At 33.4% G+C, this 21,278-nt stretch overlaps 1 protein-coding gene across 2 annotated transcripts in view; it reads left to right on the top strand.

Annotated features, from left to right (window-relative positions):
* The first annotated feature begins 1,792 nt into the window (after nt 1-1,792).
* LOC145730160 (LIM domain only protein 3-like) overlaps nt 1,793-21,278 on the top strand; it is a 66,677-nt gene continuing 47,191 nt past the window's right edge. The window contains exon 1 of one of the 2 annotated variants that reach the window (XM_081981203.1): nt 1,793-2,169. The gene's annotated coding sequence lies outside the window, so the exon portion shown is untranslated. The remainder of the gene's footprint in view (nt 2,170-21,278) is intronic. The other variant, XM_081981202.1, reaches the window with a different exon arrangement.

Genomic DNA, 21,278 nt, shown 5'->3' with positions numbered 1-21,278 from the left:
CGAATATTAAGGATTTCCTTACTTAGAGGTTCCATCTGGCTATCCATTTGGCCACATTAATTTATTATCCATTTGTTTAGATTTAGTGTCCATTTGTCTAAGATTTGTTTTGACTCCAGTTTGGAGCTCCCTGACTTTATTTTGTGTTAGCCTTGCAACTCTGTTTGTTTAATTTCCAGACCTTGAAGAAAAGCCTGTTGTTCTATTTGTTTTCATTCTTTGTTATTTTTATCACAAGCTGTAAACTCAAATTCAGGAACTCACATTTTAAATTTCTTCTAATAAACTATTCTTTCTATTAAATTCTCGTAAACTAAAAAATATTGAGCAAATATTGCGTCAAAACTGTTGTGTCTAACAAAACGTCATCCCCATATCTTAGTGGTGCACCGCATTCGTACAAAATGACCTCGTGAGTCGTAATAAATTTCGTTCGTAACGTCAAACATAATCACTGCATCTATTACTTACAATGTTTGCGTAATGGAGGGTATTTCTGTGTATTTAGGTTTTTAAATTCGGCCCTAAGCGGATAAGTGAAGCTTATGTTAATTTTGTGTTTTGGACAGGGATGGGAAAGAAATGCTATTTCAGGCGCAAACAATATCCGCCAACGGTCTGTTTGAGTTTAAATAGAAATTGTTAATAATTAGTAAGATTTTCAGTTGGTGATCTCTTAAGTTAAGTATTCAGCTTACTAGTTTTAATAGTAGGTTAATATTTTAAGGAAACTTAAAAATTCAATAATTTGTAAGCTATGGAAGCTATGGACATTTCAAATTTAGTTTGCAGCAACATGACAGCACTAACCTATACCTATAGTGCAAGGTTCCTAACCAGGGTTCCTGTACCTTCCTTGATCATTTTCCTGAACTCAAATACACTTTGAAGCTAAAGTTTAGTCAAAGTGGACTTCTTGAAAGCAGGGAACTGAATTTACAAGCGGATTGTCGATAGAATGTGACAGAAGAAGCTGAAAATGGTGGGTTGCTGTCACATTCTACAGGTCTTCCTATTGATTATTCCCTTCCCTCGTTTCAAGAATACGCACCCAGTTAGAGTACAAAATAGATTGTTTTCCTTTTTTGATAAGTTTACAATTCTATGAGGTTTGTGCGAAGTTGAAGTTTATCTCACATTTTCCATCCTGCATGAATTGGATACCATTTAGTCGTCTCCAGAATCTTCAGCAGCAAACAGGAAGAAGGACTGGAATGAACACATAAGCTGGATGGACAACCGCAGATTTGTGAGTACTGCTGGCGACAAGTTCCCAGTGGGACGAAGAGACGTTGGGCGCCCTAGGAAAGAATGGAGCGACAGCGTCACGCAAGTGGACGATAATTGAACAGGCGACTCGCCTAAGATCAAGAATGAAGAAGAAGAAGAAGAAGATAAAAAATGTCCATTAAGAAAAAGATTTTTGTATCTATTGAAGGGAGTAACAAACTGTTTTGCATTTAATTTGAAAGCACACACTGGAAAAGAACAACCGTAATCAAATTGATTGTCCATTGATATATTGAATAAGCTGGCCATTCATGTAATAGCCAAGAACTACTATCCATCTCCCAATGAAAAACCTCTCGAGCTACATCAGTAGTCAAACTGTCAGAAGTCAAAGTACAAAGCTATTCCAATTAGACGAATCGGGATGGTGAGCACGCGGTGTCAATCAAAACCGTTTCTCTCGCTTATTACCCATTTGACATGGAGAGGCGCTCCTGTACCCCCCTTTGAATGGCCATCCCACATTTCACCCCCCCTCCAGGAGGGCTTTTGGCATTCTGCGCGTTTTGTCAAAAGCTCTAAAAGCCTCCGAGAAGGGCTGCCGTTTCACGATCAGACCGAGCGCATTACGAGACTGTCGTTTCGCGATTCAACACGCTGCTCGATCGTCTGGTTGTGACGTATTTCTCGACGTTGTTTCTGCTTTCCTTGGGATAGGTTGTTACTATCTGGTACAGGTTAATAACTGATAACGTAAAGCGGTTGTTGTTGTTATTGTTGATCTGGCCATCATTAGAGACCACTGGGCAGTGATTTATTTTTTTGGTTTGTTTATCATAAGTTGGAGTGCGCGCTCGTTTGTTTTTCTCAATTTTCGCGCCTTTAGTTTTGGACTTCTGGCAGAGACGGTGTTACAGGAAAAGCCTTAAAATTAAAGCGGTAAGTTTCGGCCGGAACTTTTAGCTTGATTAAATTCAACCCGGTTAGCGCTGATTATTTTAATTACGTTTAGTGCTGGCTAAATGTAATTAGAATCTTTTAGTGGAATTACTTCGACAAATTATTCATGGCTGTGACACGCAGAATTCTATTAACAAATAGAATCGAAAATTAACTTTTCTACAGACAGTTATTATTGTTTGCATTAGTCAACCATTTTTCTCATAATGGATTAAATTTCAAGACAATTTATAATCGAATGCTTCTACAGTAACATTCCACACGTGAGTAATCCATCGTATTATTTATTACCATGTCTCTACTAGAATTTCAAACAGTGCAAACTGAAATACTTTTATCTATCGAGTAAAACCTGCTAACCACTTGTCTGACATATGAAATGAATAGGCAACTACAATCGCATTGACAGATTAATCAGAAACTAATGGCAAATGCTAACCTGCTTAATGTACATTCTTTGAAAGGTTTTTCAACTCTCTCAAATCCCCATGAGGATGCAAAGTTATTTACATTATTATTGTACAGGGTGATTGGTTGAATTTTGACCACCCCCTTAACTCTCTCGTAGATAAACAGTTATTATACAGGGTGTCCCAAATTTGAGTAACTAAATTAACCCTTAATCACATCGTCGAGACAACATTATTAAAGTAACAGATGCTGCTGCGGAAACAGTTGATACAGACATTTTACCTCGCATTTTACGTCAATTAGCCCTAGAATTTCACGTAGAAGTTAGTCAGTGTATTTAAAAAAACATTTTGGTTTGTTACTCAAATTTGGGACACCCTGTATAATAACTGTTTATCTAAGTGTAAAGTAGACCTAAATATCTAGTTTTGTGCTAAAATCAAAATTAAGAAAGTTAAGGGGGTGGCCAAAATTCAATAATCACCCTGTACATAACAAACCGCAAAAATGCTACATCAAACATTGATAGTAATAGCATTCATGATTTAGTTTGTTTATTTAGAACTAAGTGTAGTTATAGTATAATTTTCCTTGATTTGATTTGTTGACATTTGCGGATACTCCAATAAAAATTAGTAAATTCATTAGAGAGAATCAGCTGTTGTTTGATTTTACTTAACTATATTTAACCAAGCGTTGATATGTTCAATGTATTAACCTTTAGTGGAAAGTTCAGGGACTGCAAACGCAGCTGATTTTCAAGTAGAACACTGGAAGAGGTGATTTGCTTATTTTACGGCAGATCGTAGAATTACAAATTGTGAACCCCTTTTTTCGGAACTTGACATATTTGTCAAAATAGCAATATAAATAATATCATGTTGCAATAAACGAGGTATTTTAATCCAAAATGACCAAATTGAGGCTCTGACACCTTTACAGCCTAAAGCCTCATTAGTTACATTGCTCAAAAAATTAAGAATAAATTGTCATATTTTTTAAAAAAAGAGGACATTTTGTTACCTATTTGACGTTTAAGTTTACGTTAATCTACTTTTTTGCTAAAGTTTAATAATAAAGTTTACTGTCACCACCTAAGCTTGCCACAACATTTTTATAAATTTAGATTTAGTATCAATTTTTTTAACGTTCTGTATGCATTAGAAAATTCAGTATTCAATTTATGTTTTATCTCGTTTAACTAGGAAAAACACAATAATTATCGATCACAATATCGATTTATTGAGGTTTCTAATTGTATACTGAGTGGCAAAATAAACAGTAAAACTGAAGCTTGTTGTAGTTAAGATAATGACTTCTTTAACAGAGTGTTTTAAACTACTTTTTATAGATAATTTAAGATTTTTTAGTATACACGAAATCCTAAAAAACCGAATAAAAAACTAACAGCACACTCTACAAAAACTCTATAAGCCATATTTTAAAACAACAATTTGGAAAAAAAAACCGTACGTTTAAATTTATTACAGATTTTTAAAACCTCTAGAATTTTCTTTCAAAAATATGAAATGATGTGGTAGCGAAATGTAAATAATTTTTGTTAATTTTCTGCCTACACAACCTACTTAATGACATGTCTTTATTGCTGTTATTAATGATACTTTATTTTAAGTATAATACTGAAAATAGCTTTTTTAACGTTTGTTTTTTGATTTTTGATTCCAGGAACAGCCATAGATGTTTTACAAACTTTACAACCCAAATAACTAATACTAATTCAGCTGGCGAAATCCATTATTATTTGTTCAAAGAATTTAATATTAATCATATAAAATGTTGAAATTGATTCCAAAATTGACACTGAAAACGTTAAAGGAGTCAATATCTGCTATTCAGCAAACAAATCCTTAATTTTCAGTTTCTTTTCATCTTGTCACAGTTTTTTTAGAAAAACTTCGGAAAGTTTTCAGAAGCTTCTTTCCAGAAGTACTAAAAAGGTCCAGTCCAATTTTTTACTGATTTTTACATGACAACTTAAAGCCCATTCTGAGCTTTTGGCGCATTTCTTTTTAAATTATTGTTATTATTTTCTGTGGCAAAGATATGGTTAGGTTAGGTTATAGTGGTCTTCTTCACCTACTATTTTGATTCCAAAATATATTTAAGATTTTGTGCCATTTTTGTAAACAATACACACATTACATTGAGAAGAAAACCGTACTGTACTGCAAAGGTACTAACCTAAACTAACTCAATCTCAACTAACCTAATCCACCATATGTCCTTTTTGAAAAACTGCTTTATTTTGCAGATGATAGATGGTCAAGCTTCCAGCAAAAAAGTTTTGATCATTTCATTTTATTCCTCTTTTGTGTAAGTAATTTAATGATGGTTTGTAGATACACTTGTAGAATGTCAACTGCCAGATTTTAGGATCAAATTTCGTCAATTTACGGTAGCAACAAATTTCAATCCGTTTGGATCAATTTATTGTTCAGTTACCTACTTGTGGCAGGTAACACATACATTACCAAAAAATAACACCTCATTACTAAACCAGGTTTGAATAGGTTTTTAAGGAACTTTAAAGAAAGTCATATTTTCGTTAGTAATTATCACTAGTCCTTAAATTTATTGAAATGAGGCGTAAAAATACACTTTTTAGGTGAGTTTACATTATAATATATGTCAATATTATTGCAAACATAGTGAAGTTGGTAAAGACTTATAAAGGTATACACTTTGAAAAATTGAATTGAAAATTAGAAGCAATTATGTTATGGTTGATTTAGTTCTTCTTCTTATTGTTTTTATACATCAATTTTTTAGCAACATTTCTAACTAAAGACACAACAGAAGAATACAATTAGTTTAGTTATTTTGTAACTCATAGAATTTATTTGATAATATATACAGAGTGTTTCACAAAGACACCAATCGGTATACAAAAGGGTATATAGAAATGTTTTGAAACTTTTGGCAACAAGTTTACTACCAAATAAGTTATGCTTTATGGTTAGGATTTACAGATGCAGAAGTGTGGTGGAAAATGTCCACAAAAATGCTCAATACGGTGATAATATGCTGTAAATCAGGTGATCATCTAATACATTACGAAAACTACCTCATTAATACTATAATCAACTTTCTCTAAATAATATAAAATGTCTTTAAATTCAAATTACCTAGCATTGCCTGGTTTGGTTGACAAAAAATGTTTAATACGACAATCACAAGAGGTCTTTTAAAAAGCCATAATAACCGTTATTCGGCAGTGAAACAAGCTTATAAGAAAATTAGTAATTACATGGATTCTTTACTGACCATTTATAAGCGATTAAGCCCATCCTCTCGATTAAGTTTTAATAAATTCAGCTGTAATATATCTTTTCTAATGCTAATTACTTCTAGAAATTAAGTACGATACAGTGATTTACCAATAAATAAAAATGTTCAGCTTCAGTAGGATACGGGCAGTGTTAACTAGGTTATCAAACGCATATTTAATTCACAATTAAATTAATTTTCTTTACTGCTATGGTCTAAAATCGTTTAACAATTAGTAACTTTCCATTTCCGCCTAAAGGTCCCAAGTCGTTGCGTTGTATCGGAAAAAAAAACCTCATTGTTCAATTCAATCAGAAACTAAATTAGCTTTAATGATCTAATTTGCTTTTATCAAAATATCTAGTTTAAAGCGATAAATCGATTCGGTACTTTTCATTTAATCACTCCCGACTATTGAAGAAATAAAGAAAAGACAAGTCATCCGTTAAATTAAAAGCGATCAGCGATCCCAACAAACTCATAAAGTTCAAATAAATATTGAATTGTTTGGAAATGTCGAGGAAAAGCCTTATTAGCGTTATTGAGAAACGAACTGGGATGAAATGAAGGGTATTGAACGACGTTTAGTTATTTAGAATTAAAGCGTTTTGAGTAAAATTATGTCGGACATTCAGATTAAGATTCTTTTTATGAAACCCGGTTGCGTCATAGAAAACAAATGCAACGAAATTTAATTAAATTCCCTTAATATGAATACATTAAATTTAATAAACGTATTTAAATGTAAATGAAAACGTTCCAAAAATGAGGAAGTACATCTATGATTAAATTTCCTATATTTAAAACGACCCTATATACCATAGGAAATTACTTAATTATCCATCCAGCGTATAGTATTTAACGGAAATCCATTTCCTGTTAAATCTCTAATTAAACAGTAGTCACTCTTCTCTCGGGTTCGGGCTTTGAACGACAATAATTAAGTAGTTCGGTCGAGTCTTGAAAAATAATTAACATTTTTCTTATTAGATCCCACCAGCAAATACTGAGCGGGCTGTAATTTTCGCTCATTACGTCTACCGTGAAACAAACTTGTAAACCAATACTAATTAGCCAAGTTGCAAGTCTTCAGTATAAGAAGGGAAACCTGTACAAAGTTTCAACGACTAATTATGAGCCAGCCTGAAAAACTGCAGCGTTGTTATAATTGGGTTAAGTCTGTGTTATTAAATTCCATGTTCTTATGTTCGACACACAAAGAGACTCGACATAATCTCCGGTAATTATTATACTCCGTAGCTCAATCAACGTTTAACCTTTCCAAAGTGTTGTTTGCTTCTTTAATTAATTCCAAGCAACCAATGAAAGCTAGTTATTACTTAAATAATTGCCAACAAATTGAAATTAAATCTAAATTAGCACAAGAATTTAATACTACAGTCTGTCAGGGATTGTACTTCCGGAAGTAGACATTCAAACACTTTACGCTCACTCATTCCCAAGTAAATATCTTTCTTCTGAGGTCCTTAAAAACTAAATGTCTCTCTAAAGTTTTGATAGAGAATTAAACTAGATACAATTTTTCCTCTTAGACTTTTGCGGCAAACTGTTTTTCAACGACTCACAGATCTTGCCAAAACACTTCCTCCTGACGCTCTTGAGGGCAATATGTCTCTCTCAGGTTTTTGTAGAAAATTAAATTTTTGTCCCTTAACATTTCCCTAAATTTTGTCATTCGAACGAGTTACCAGAGATTGAATTGCCATAAGTAGACATTCAAACAATTTACGCTCAGTAAACATTCCCAAGTAAATATGTCCCTTCTGAGGTTCTTAAGAACTAAATGTCTCTCAAGCAATGTGTCAAGAAAAATGAAACACAGAAGGTTGAAACTGTTTTTCAACGACGCACAGATCTTGACAAAATCACTTCCTCCTGACGTTCTGGAGGGTAAAATGTCACTCCTAGATTTTCGTAGAAAATTAAATTTTCTACAATTTTTGTCCACCACGTCCCAAATTTTAGTCAAACTTTCGTGCACTTTTCCAAAAAATCGTCAATAACCTGCTTATTTGAAAAATTCTGTTTAGACACGCCAAATGACAACAGAAAGGTAATAAATGGAGCTATCACGTGATATTAATGGAGCAGGAATAAGTTGTACCGTTTGGACGCTAGAGGTCGTCAAAGTTGACTTTAGTTTTTTGTTGTTTTTCTTGAATATATCTCAGGAACGCCTCAAGCTAGAGGTCCGATTGTAATTACAATTCATTGTATGCATTTTAGTATTTTTTCTGTGGTACATGAAGTGATACTCTCATTAAGAAGTTATAGGAAAAAACCACATTTTTGCACTAATTATTTTAGACTACAGTTGATGCTGAGATATTAAAGGCAAAAATGGAATAGTTAAGGATTAGTTAACTGACACTATAAGCGTAATATTGACGTTATTAATTAACGCACTACAATATTGAAAGTCAAGGCTCACTACCTAACCTCAAACTTGGTAATTAAATACACAACTTTTTAACAAGCAGGGGTTTTAATTAAGCAGAAGCTCCTATTTTCTGTTATGCTTGTGAACGATAATAATTAAGTAGTTTATTTCTGTCTCAAAAAATAATTATCCTTTTTCTTCTCAGACCCTTAAAGCAAATACGAAGAAGGTTTTAATGATCTCTCATTACAAGTGCGTCATGAAACTTAGTTGTAAACTAACACTAATTAGTTGAGTCGTGGGCAAAGCATTGTGTTAAGTTAGTATCAACATGCTGTAAAACTGATAGGCGGCAATCTTGGCGGTTTGGTAATTGTTACGATAACTCGACTTATATCATAAATTAATTTTAACGTCAAACAGCGCTTTGTTATTAATTTCTAGCCATCAATTATTATTGTGTTTTCCTAAGGAAAACATAAGCGCGGTTGTGTAAAAAGCTCAATTAACTACAACTAACAATTATTATTGTAAATACAAATTATTTTTTTATACAAGGTGATTTATGACAGGTTACTTGAAGATCAAATTTCCGTTTTGATCTCAAGTCATTAAATACTATTGAAAATCAACCATAAATCTCGTTCTACTTCAAGCAAGTAATACTGGGTTAAAGTATGTAATCAATGCAGAAAACTCGAATATTTTTATTTGATCCTGATTTATAAAAATAATTATTACCTTGATTTTAAACTACGTGGTTATGGGTTAGGTTACTTAGTAATTACTGGTAAACCAAATTTTCCACAATTCACCAATAAACACAACTACGTTGAAGAAACGTTGTACTGAAACGCAATATAATATCGATTTTAGGAGCTTGGACAACGTTACAATAACTTAAAAACGGCGATTGAATCAACATTCAATGGACTTGCAACAGTAATGTTTATTTGCAAATGTATTTAAACGTTTGCAAGAAATACTTATCAATGTCTATTTAACCTTATTTTATTACCCAATAAGCTGAACTACGTCAAAGAAACGTTTTAGGTACTGAAACGAAAACTAACGTTGATTTTGTCAGATTGTGAAAATTAGTAAGAAAGAGGAAACTCAGGGCTACAATTTGGTGTAAAAAAGTTCCTTGATACCTCTCAAAATAAGCAAGTTACAAGCTGCCAAATTTGCAAAAATTTAGGTTTCACTGAATTTACTGCAATGATAACTTTGCGATAAGATAACTGTATTGTTTGGAAACTATTCCAGAAACACTGTAGATCATTATAAAGAGGAAACTCAGGGTTACAATTTGGTGTAAAAAAGTTGTTTGATACCTCTCAAAATAACCAAGTTACAAGCTGTCAAAGTTGCAAAAATTTAGGTTTCACTGAATTAAGTGCAATGAGGAATTTGCGATAAAATAACTGTGTTGCTTGGAAACTATTCCAGAAACACTGTAGTCCATTTTAAAGAGGAAACTCAAGGCTACAATATGATGTAAAAAAGTTCCTTGATACCTCTCAAAATAAACAAATTACAAGCTGTCAAAATTGCAAAAATTTAGGTTTCACTGAATTAAGTGCAATGAGGAATTTGCGATAAAATAACTGTGTTGTTTGGAAACTATTCCAGAAACTCTGTAGACCATTTTAAAGAGGAAACTCAGGGCTACAATTTGGTGTAAAAAAGTTCCTTGATACCTCTCAAAATAACCAAATTACAAGCTGTCAAAGTTGCAATAATGTATGTTTGACTGAATTTAGTGCAATTAGGAATTTGCGATAAAATAACTGTGTTGTTTGGAAGCTATTTTAGAAAAACTGTAGATCCTTTTAAAGAGTAAACTCAGGGCTACAATTTGGTGTTAAAAGTTCCTTGATACCTCTCAATTTATAATGAATGATAATTTAATTTGTTCCAAATAAACCTATTAGAAGACGTTGTTTGTTAATACATAACTTTATATATTTTTGATAATTGACATTTGTTATCTGGCTGATTTTATTAAGTTTGACTAGTCATGTATGTGATTAATAAATTTATTTATTAAACTAAGTTTACTTTAATAATGACAAATATTAGGTTGTCGAGGCTGTCTCGATTTCCGGAAACAATTGATAGCACAAAGTAATTTAACTTTTATTACAGCCTTCGGTTATAACAGGGAATATGAAATGTATTTATTGTATCAATTTCCATGAAAACGTATAAACATAAAGCTGTAATAAAATTGCCTTTCAGGTTGGGCTTCCTGGTTATGTAAATTTAAACGTCTTTCGATGTAATAGTTTTAACATTCAACCAAACCGCAACGATATTTTTAATATGCGCATAATCATTGCCGTGGTGATTAACTAAATACATTTTGAAATATCTATCCGTTAATGAATAACGCATAATCTGTATTCATGCAGACTGTTGATGTGTTGATATAGGTGCATTGTAATGCACAATTAAATTATTAAAAGCTATTCGAAATGCCTGGGAGATTTTCCACTCTCCATCTTGATGGCGTAGATATTAAAAACGATCGAATTAAAAACTGCATAATTAACGTATAAAATGTGAACACTCCACTTTTTCACTTCTTTTAGGTCTGATTTTTAACATGATAAAGCTAAATTACTTTTTAATATCAGTATTGTGGCGTGAATGGAGGACGAAAATTGGCAATTTTGCCTTGCACCCGATCCTGGACGCTATGGGCAAAATTAATCAAGTATATTATTACAAAATTCCATCCTCCCACAAAGTAATTTCTTAGTAATAAATTGTATTCCTCCCTGCCTCAATTAGTGAAATTAATATCTCGATTATGAATATTACACAGGAGCACCTAATTACTTTTTTAATAAATTATACACACCCCGGCAAAACACACAACTTCACTTATGTGCTCAACGTTCTTCTAGTAACAAGCCATTTTAATTAAATTTTCCCCATTCAGTAGTTCCCGTTTATGAATATTCCCATTATAATTAAGCCAGACACGCGTCAACCCGCTTGAAGGCAACTATTCCATAAATTTCGCCCAGGTTTCATGCATCACCCTTACAAGGATGATCCATAATAAGGTAACAACTCACTCTTGTTTATAATTACTTTTAGCTATTCGATTAAGGAATATCATGTTTACAAACTATGTCCGACTACACTCTTCTATAACTAAACAAAGCAGTAACAAAAGTAAATTTCTGAAATTTAGAACCAATAATGCAAGATTTAAATCAACAGAGTTGAATTTAATTTATATGCTGCTTTAATGTTAACAACATTGATATAATTTATTTCATCATAGATGATGAATGACGCTATTTCAACTAGAATTCATGAAACAATTTTTAAGCAAATTATTAAAAAAAAATTACAATTTCTATATTTTCTTATGACATTTGCACCAATCTGAATCTAAGCAACAACACAGAAGCCAGTTTATTATTACAAATCTGCCTGCTGAAATGATAACCTTTTTTTGGCTTAATTTGAGAATGTCTATGGAATTGCACTATTTGTTGATGTAATAGAAGTTTCGTTGTACAATAAATTTAAAAGATCTTGACAATGTCCAAGATGATTAGCCAGGTCTTTTTATATTCTCCCTCAACAGCTGCATATGATTTGACCTATTTGACCTATCAAGATACAGAAAGGCACCATAATACTGGAACATCAGTTCTTCAAGAAAATCTAGCTTTAGTGAATTTGGAAGTAAACCTGTCCATATGCTAGAACTTATTCAGATTCCAGAAATTGTAGAAACTCTTCTGCAGAAAGAGGTTGTCAAAATAGCACTTTTAGTCTTTCGCCAATACTTATTTTATATTTAAATTTTGAGGGTATAAATTGTATTATCCAATGTATCACTAAGAAGTCGTGACGTTACCGTGATGTTGGTTTAGTCAAGGTTTGAATTTTTAACCTTTTTTTTTGAGTTTACAGACTTTCCTTCTTGATTTAACAGTAATCATTTACCAATATTGGATAAACTACCAATAACATCTAAAAAACGTGGGATTATCTGATTCTCCCAAACGATTTTTACGGTTATACCTTTAATCCAATTTATAATTTGTGTCTAGAATCTCTTGATCATCATCAAATTCTTCAAAACTATAATAGAGAGATACAAAACTTAGTAGATTATATCAACTTATACTGACATGAGAAATCGGATTAGAGATTTTTGTTAATCTGGATTTAGTTCAACGTTGCAAGTAGCTGTAAATCTTATAATCTTTATGGATGTTGGAAAGCTAGGTAGAATAATTTCTTAGATACATGTAAATTATGTAATGCTAAATCCTTTAAAGGTTTTTTCCACATGATATGTCTTTAGTAGGGATATTAACAAACAACACCTTTTGGTCAACTGTCAACTCTATATTATATAACATTTTTTGTTTACTGTGTTAATGAATTCTTTAGGCTTTAAGCCGCTTAATGTAAAATTATTTTACCAGTACGTCCATTAACTGTCATATAATTTTAATATCCCATATATGATTTAAAATGCGTTACAGTTCATGTAAAGTTAAACCTATTTAATGCGCTTTAAGCCACAACGATCGTATATTTAATTGGATAGTTATGATTTTGGACGCTGTGGTCATTTATACCATTTTACTAACAGTTACGGTTAATATCCATTTTTAGTATTTTATTTACAAGGATTGACCGTTTCTTTTCCGATTTATTAAAAGAACATTACGTCAGCAAACAGTACTTAATCTCTCCGGACTAATGACCATTTAATGATGGGTAGTGTTTTTCTCCATTATCCCTTTTCAAGTGCACGCCAAAAAACAAAGCTTTCTTAGCAGTAACGAAGAGCGACATTTTGAGAAGTTTGGATGGTAATTTTCTTATTCCAGACGCAGCTTAATTACTTCTACAGCCGATTGGTTTTAAAGGCACATTACACTAAAACAAATTGAGTTTCCTGCGCCATGATTATCTTATTAATGCATTTATCGCGTAGAGAAACTTGTTTGAAAATAATGCAAAAGTTTATTGCTACAAGTCCGTAGATACACAGATAATAGGGACGTTTCACACTTTCTTTTAATTTCGGTCATTTGATTAATTATTATTGCTGCTTATGAAAAACGGTTTTGGCAAAGTTTGAATTCGTCGCTTGTTTTGCGATGCGTTTGAATCGAATTGCGCTCCAAAACGACGAAATTCGGTCTAAGTGCCGTGTTACGTCAGGAGGCACGTTTTTAGCGCTTGTGATGTTGTCTGTTTTAGTGCGATAATTATTTCTTCCATTGCTTGTTTCTCAATTAATATATTAAAATCATTGTTCTAGTGGTTAGGACACTTGTAGAGGCTTCTGACCATTTTAAACGACTTTTATAAAGCTACATATTTGTCACTTGTAGGGTACTCTGACAATGTTTAGGAGGTTTTTGATACTATTTAGAGGCTCCTGGTTATTTTAAACGATTTTTGTAAGATTTAGAACATTTGTAAAAACCTCTGACAATTTTTGGGAGGTTTTAGCTAGTATTTAGAGGCCTCTGGTCATCCGGTTTAAGACATTTGTAAATCCCTTTTATTTTAAATAAATTTTAAGAGGTTTACGATAGTATTGAAATGCTTTCTGGCAATGTAAAACGATTTTTCTTATGTTTACTACAACTGAAAAGGCGTCTAACAGTTTTTACAAGAATTTTGGTTTTTCTATCGTTTTGAAGAAGCCTTTGGTTCTAAAGGTTAGGACATTTGTAGAGGCCTTAAAGACACTTGTAAACCGTTCTGACAATTTTTTGGAGGTTATGCGATCCAAATGATTGGTAGTTTTAAAATTGGACTTGTCGCGAATTTACTGAGTAGCCATTTTAGGCGACGAGACGTGCCTCGTGACGTAGAAGCTGTTTTTGCGTGACGTCATTTTTACGTAGAAGGCGATGGGTTATAGTTTTAATACTAAATAATTAATTTTTTGCAAATTTGCTATTGGCACGTTTCTAAACGATCTGTACGCTAATATACAGAAGAGTTTGAACTAAAAATAAATTTGGTGCAAAACCTTTATTAAAATTGCCCACACTTAATTTATTAATGTTCATCAATGATTCACTACGTCGATATTAAAGAAACGACAATGGATTAGAAGTTTCCATGGAAAGTTAATCAGCGTAACACCACCACGAACGCCGGGTGATATATACACAAGGAAAGTAAATTGTATTACGTTTCCCAATCTATTTGAGAGCCCCTGCTCGCAGGCAAGAATCTGATTCGCCATCTATACGAAACAAAGCAATCTCATCAGGCTATACAATCGCACATTATGACGTATTATTAGCGCATTACAGCTATTGGAGAGTGATTCAATTATTGGAATAGCGCTGTTGCGGTAAGCCAGGGAACTACGATCAAACATCGGGCGATTGCAGGAAAAGATTAGAACGTCGGTTCTCCTTATTTTCTAAGTGGAGAGCTGAACACAGAAACTTTATACATACCTTTGATTAAATTTGCTTCCAGTGAAACGGCTCTTATTTCCTATATGGTCGGAATTTCTCACTTGATTGTAATGTCTCGTTTAAAGTTATGTTTAAACTCCCATAAAATTTTTACTACAAAATCGATAGTGTATTTCCGATGATTACCTACACGTTTGATATTCAAGAAAAGATGTGCTGCTTGTAAAATTGCTACTTTAAGAGAAATCATCGTTTTAGGAGGCTCCAATCAACTAGGATCGTCTATAAAATTTATTTTCTGTAACAACATTATTACTTGTATTAGTATCCATAGACCACGTCTACAGAAATGTAGGTTTCACTGTTTTCAGATACTTTTCAATTACCTAACAGTTTCTGTGTTGTCGATGAAGCTGAAAGATGTAGCTATGTGAAAGTAGTAAATCAAGTTTCGGCTCTATACGATACTTATTCAAAAATACTGTGAATTAATTAGAAAAAAGAATACTGACGTTGGTGACAGAAAATGAAATATTGGTTACACCTGGGATAACCCTGGGAAGGGATTAATAAAAAAGGGGGAAGGGAAAATTTAAAAATAATACAAATGTATATGCAAATGATAGATTTGAGACTAAATAATCTAGTTTTGAATTCACCTGTAGTTTAGTTAGCAGCTAGTCAAGTATGCATGTTGCATTAATGAATTACCACTGCCCTTGCTGCTCATTTTGATGAAAATGAGTGAAGACCAAAGGGAATAACAAATAATCTTCAAAAATATCCTGGCTCTTCAATTCGAATTTTAACAGTTCTTCATTTTTCATTCTCCAGTGTTTCAAACTGTCTGCATATCCATCAAGAGTTCTGAAACCTTCTTATAAATTGTCAGAGACATCTCCAAAGGTTTATCATAATTGCCAGAAGCCTCTAGAACTACATTGCAAAACATTTTTAATATTCCTGAAACCGATCAAAATTTGACAACTTTACCTCTAAAGTGTAAACGAAATCAAAATATCTTTGCCGTTTTTGGAACGGTTTCATAACAAAATCGTCCTGGATTTGTTTTGTTTGCCATCAAAGCGATTCCACTCCGGACGTCTGACAATCATATCATGAATCAAGGAACCGCCCCTGTTTTTCCTAAGACTTACCAATTACAGCTGTCAGCTGTCCTATTAACCTCCCCTTCTCACAGTTTATGTTTCGTGATCCATGTAATTTATATAAGTGCAATTAGCTTTTAAAAGATTACACCTGGTATTTCTAAGGGATTTCCTTAGTGCAGAGGCGTCTAAATTCGATATGATTCATTTCCTGAATGGTTTTGTGAAAAGGTAAGCGGCTCTAATATTTTATTACTTATTTGTCAGCCTACGCCTATGACGGCTTCTTATTATGTATATTAAAAGCAGACTTCTAATAGGCGTTGGAGGCCGTTAAGAGACATCTTTGTAAAACGTTAAGTAGATAAGTCGCTCTACAGAATGAACCGTATTTTTATTAAATGGTCACTTAAAATGATTACTGCATTCCGTGATTAGTTCGGTCACCCCGTTGGCCGGAAATTTAACATCGTTAAATGACGTTTCGTTTTAGCAGATTAAAATAATGGAATTGAGGACTGTTGGCTCTTGGTTTTAGTAATGTAACGCTTCATATCCTGTTTCTGCAAGCGCTGCGATTCACAACTAGTATTACTTGCTTTCAGAGTGCATGTGTTTGGATATCAAGTGAAAGATATGATGACCGTAAATGGTTGTGTTAATGACACGTACTCGTACCTGTAATCAGAGGTTTATGTAATCAAATGCACTTTGAAAGCCAACACAGGAAACAGTTTTAACGTATTAACCCATTGATGTCCTGTATTTATCACCATAATGATTTTTGAGACTTATTTGTTATTGTTTTCCAACTGTTTTGCTCATATCATTATATCTAAATACTTATTTGACTTTGATAGAGGATGTCAAATACCGCATTTGGGCTTTTGTTTCTTGAATACATTTTAAAATTGGTTCCGATTGAGTATTATCTTTGTGTGTAAATTTAAAAATACACAGACTTTAAACACAATGTAAAATAAGAAACTGCTTTATAAAGCTAAAACGAATAACATATCAGAAGGTAAACTTTGAGGCTAAGAACAATCATAACAAAATATGGACAAGACAGCTTCATATGAGAACTTAGTTAGTTAGTAGACGGTTTCAGAACAAATGGCCTCGTCAACTTCTTAAGAAATTGTGAATCTATCTAAATGAGTTGATTGAAGATGAAAGAATAAGATACTAAAATTGCAGCACAGCTTAATCATTCAAGTAAGAAGGCAGAAGTAGTTTTTACCAGTATTCTTAACTAAACCAGAGAAGCTCTACAGGAGTGTGTTGGTGGAAGCGTTTAAGAGGTATTGCAAGCCTCTTAGAACAGAATATTTGACTAAAATTATGATACTTGGTGCTGTTTACAAGTTGAAAGATTTATCAGACCCTTTGTAGATAAGAAGATAAAGAAGGCTCTTCCTGGAAGTTCTTGGTCTTGCAATGCTATTAATAGGTGGAGAAGGTATCGAGCGCAATTTACAGAAAAATGATATACCTAACCCAATATAGCTAAATAGTACTCTATCCACTTTATTACTAGAGAATCCAAGAAGAACATGGTAATGAAAATAACGATGAAATAGTACATGAAGGCAATTGAGTTGAGATAAGTGTACAAATGCAGCATTTCCGTAAATTGGAGCACTTTTTGTAAATGATGAATGGAATCAGGATTTTGCTGAGGCCAAGGATGATTAACTGGGCATCTTCAGTCTCGTAAAGGTGGAAGAAAGCAGCAAAGTAGGTTCTGCCAAAAGAAAAGGAAATACTAGTATTTCATGTGTTGTGCCGTTGTGAAAGGCCTGTTGGAAACGCCTTTTCAGCGTCACTAAGATGCTACTGTTAAGGCTATGGAATCTGATCAAAAAGACAAAACTAGATTTAGCAAAGTGCTATAACCTGTAGCTACTGTGATTTGCGATAAGTAAAGCAACAATCCAAGTCTAACTAACAAATCAAACTGTAATTTTTAGAGATCATTAGCTTTGGTGATGAATGTCCATCTAGTGTTTGATGCTGCAACCGAATACTGAAAACAAGTTTGAGCATAGTTGTGACCAAACCAATTAGCGAAATAATTATGTTTTAATTTAGACTAACACAAATTACCCAATATTTAATACAAACACTGGTATATACTGAGATTAACAACGTAATACATCCGTATATATCTCTGCAAATATAGACCCCGTAGACAGCTAAAATATTTTAAATTGGAGTTGCTTCGAACAACGCTGAGTCGATCACAATGTTGACTTAGGATGATTAGGTATTTGAATAAATTTAAAGAAGTAAGGGTCTTGTAAAGCCCAATTGATGCTGTCAATCAGCAGGAGGTCTGTTTACAAAGACTTGACCACACTACGCGTTTCCTCGATGTTACGTCTCTTTATGGGTTTATTTACCTGATACTGTTCATACTTTATTTAACATTGAACAGCTGTGTTTTGCGTGGTTTGGCTAGTTAAGTCTATTTTCTGATACAATAATTGTCGTTTATGGGTTTGTGTGAATTGTCCAATCTGATTCAGCTGTCCACTATTGTTTGCCAATTTTTAATGAAGTTGCAAAAGTAGGAAGTGTACCGTTGTTAAGGACCGTTCGTTGAGAATGGTCGTTTAGTTGTAATTTATCATGACATAAACTGTTTATTTTACAATACGCCTTGCCCATAAATTGCATTATTAATTACCACGGGTCGTTATTATATTAAACATTTATTAATATAAAATAATTGTGTATTGTAAAAAAGTGAGTAAAGCATCAGGCGTGGTAAGCAGAGAGAATTGCTGTGAAATGCCTTTATGTAGGACAGCTCTCTCATTAATATTGCACCGGGTTATTAGGAAATGCTTTTACAGTTACTCCATTAATATTTAGTGTTAAATCTTGAAATTGGTTTCCCAATGATTTCTGAACTGTATACTATAAAGCTAAAAAGCTTTTCAATTTAGGCTCGGTTACAATTTACGCTTTTGCGATTTTTTGATTTAAAATAATACAACTAAGAACAAATTAAAACCGAGGAATTTGTTAATTCACTGCAACCTTTTACATCAATTATGTCGACAATTCAACATCCATTTGTTAAGACTGTGCCCCATTAAGACGGAGACAAGTTATCGAGAAGCATTCTTCTGTTGCTTAATAAGGAAATCCTGAAACGACTTCGTGATACTCAAGAAATAATTGATAATTAAACATTAACAACACAGTATAGCCTTTTACAACGCTTATTAAGCGGAGTTTAATTGGACTGGTTTATAAATTTATAAACCTACTGGAAAAGCTCTCGACTGGTTCTAAATAAGATTTTTGTATGCGCGCCTGCGGTAGTTTATTTTTATTTCCATTGGGCTATAATCGCCTTCTTTGCAGCAGAACTACCATACCTAATTAAACGGAATTAAATGTAAATTACTCAGTCGATTGTTTCCAAACCTCGTAACCCCGTCGTTTTTCTCCCACTTTTTTCAACGGAAACGCATTTAAATAATATCAATCATAATTACCTCTGTCAGTTTTTCCGTACCGATTTCAATGGTAATTACATACACTGCGAGCAAAGTCAACGGATTGAAAGAAGTACCGCATAAGTTGTGTAAATGATATGTTTTGTCGAGGATGTGAATATCATGAATGTAAATAAAATACGCGTATTGAATTACATGCTGCTCATACGTGCTCGCGTTACTTAAGCCCACCACGAAGTGACTTTTCGCATTTATTATTAATATTAATTTCAATTGTTTGCCGCAAACATAATACAAACATTTCAATGCTGATGAGCCAGGTAACTGAATATATCTCAAAATACCTCACTTATATGGTGATAAAGATATCAGGAAACGCTGTTCTCTCATTATATTTTGTTTAAATGTTATCAATAGTCAATACTGATAGGGGATTAAAGATTGAAATTGAAGCTGTGCAATTTTGATGTAGAAATACCTTTTCAAGAAGATTAGCAATTACAGTTGATTATAATATGAGTTCGATTTTGAAAACAGTGAAAAAACATGAATTTAAATCAAAATAAAACAAAAAGACATTTTTACTATCATGAAGAAGATTACACACCACCAACCACTCTAAACGATATCCACCACTTTACCAAAAATTCAAAACGAAACCATAAATATGTAATCTTTTCGTCTAAATGTTTCCTACTTTTTCCTTAAGTTGTCCGACACTCTTCCATAAGCCTTATTCATTTATTACTTCTTCTCTTTACTTATTTCTCAACTTATTCACTATCATCCTTCTTCCAATATCCATTTTTCACACTCCACATTATCCCCATATGGCATCCACGTGCTCTTTCATTTTCTTTCACACATTTCCTTGACATGCTCACTTGTACCATATTCACCATTTTTCTCAGCCAGACTGCATTTCCACAAATACTGTTTGAGTTACCGTTTCCGATGAGCAACTGTTCTGCAACGACCTTATTTTTAACCACCTCTTTGCACAACTGAAACATTTATCTGCCTTCGCTCAACTTGCCCTTCATCTTCTGTCATTGATCGCTATTCTCCTGACCCCTTACTCCCAATCTCCAACTTCGTCATTCTCCCTGTTTACTCATTTTATACGACCCTCTTTAATTTCTATTTGCTACACTCATGTACACTCACACATGTAGATTTTGGACCTGCAGCGTATCCCAAGCCACTTGATTGTCAATGAATATCATATACCACCCTTTCCAATCCTTCATTGTCACCTGCACTTTCTCTCCTTAATCGCCCTCTTCTGCGTCTTTCTCTCGCATCCATATTCACAACTGCTACCCAATTATTAAATCTTGTTTCCTGACCATCAGTCATCTTTCTGCTGTTATCGCTTTACGTTGCCACGGTCAGCAAAAACTTGAGAAAGATAGCCAGGTGCCTCCTCATCCGTCTATAATGCCTTCTAACACTCCAAATCTCGCATCCATACATGATACCAGAGCAGCCCCACCCTCCATAATCATCCTTGCCTTTCCTTTATCCAATCCTCTTCTATTCTGACATGACCCTTCCCGTTTAACTCACTTTTGCTCTCACTCTCTCAACATGTTGCTCTGCATATAATTGTCCCTATACAAGCAGTTCCAACAAATCAGTCTATACGTTACATTCAAACTTTATTCGTTCGTTATCACTCCTTACAAATTTCCCAGACATTCCTCCACTTGCTCTCGATCTCCCGTTTTCAGTACTACTACACTTCTCCTCTTTCATCCTCCAGCTACTCGTTCATACATAAAATCCACAAACTGGGACTGCTATAATCTTTTCGTTATCATTTTCTCTACCTTTCCACTAGTTATATCAAGCAATCTTCCCCATTCTTCAATAATTGCAACGGCTACATTAACTTTAATCTGGAGTTCTTGAAGACAGACATTTGGTTCCTACCAAAATGCTTCTATGTAATCTCTGCTTTCTGTAGGAC

Source organism: Ips typographus, linkage group LG6 (genome assembly GCF_016097725.1).
Source record: "Ips typographus isolate SLU linkage group LG6, UJ_Ityp_2.0, whole genome shotgun sequence".
Classification (NCBI taxonomy): Eukaryota; Metazoa; Arthropoda; class Insecta; order Coleoptera; family Curculionidae; genus Ips; species Ips typographus.
The sequence above is the reverse complement of the archived record's forward strand: the minus strand, read 5'-3'. Positions and strand labels throughout refer to the sequence as shown.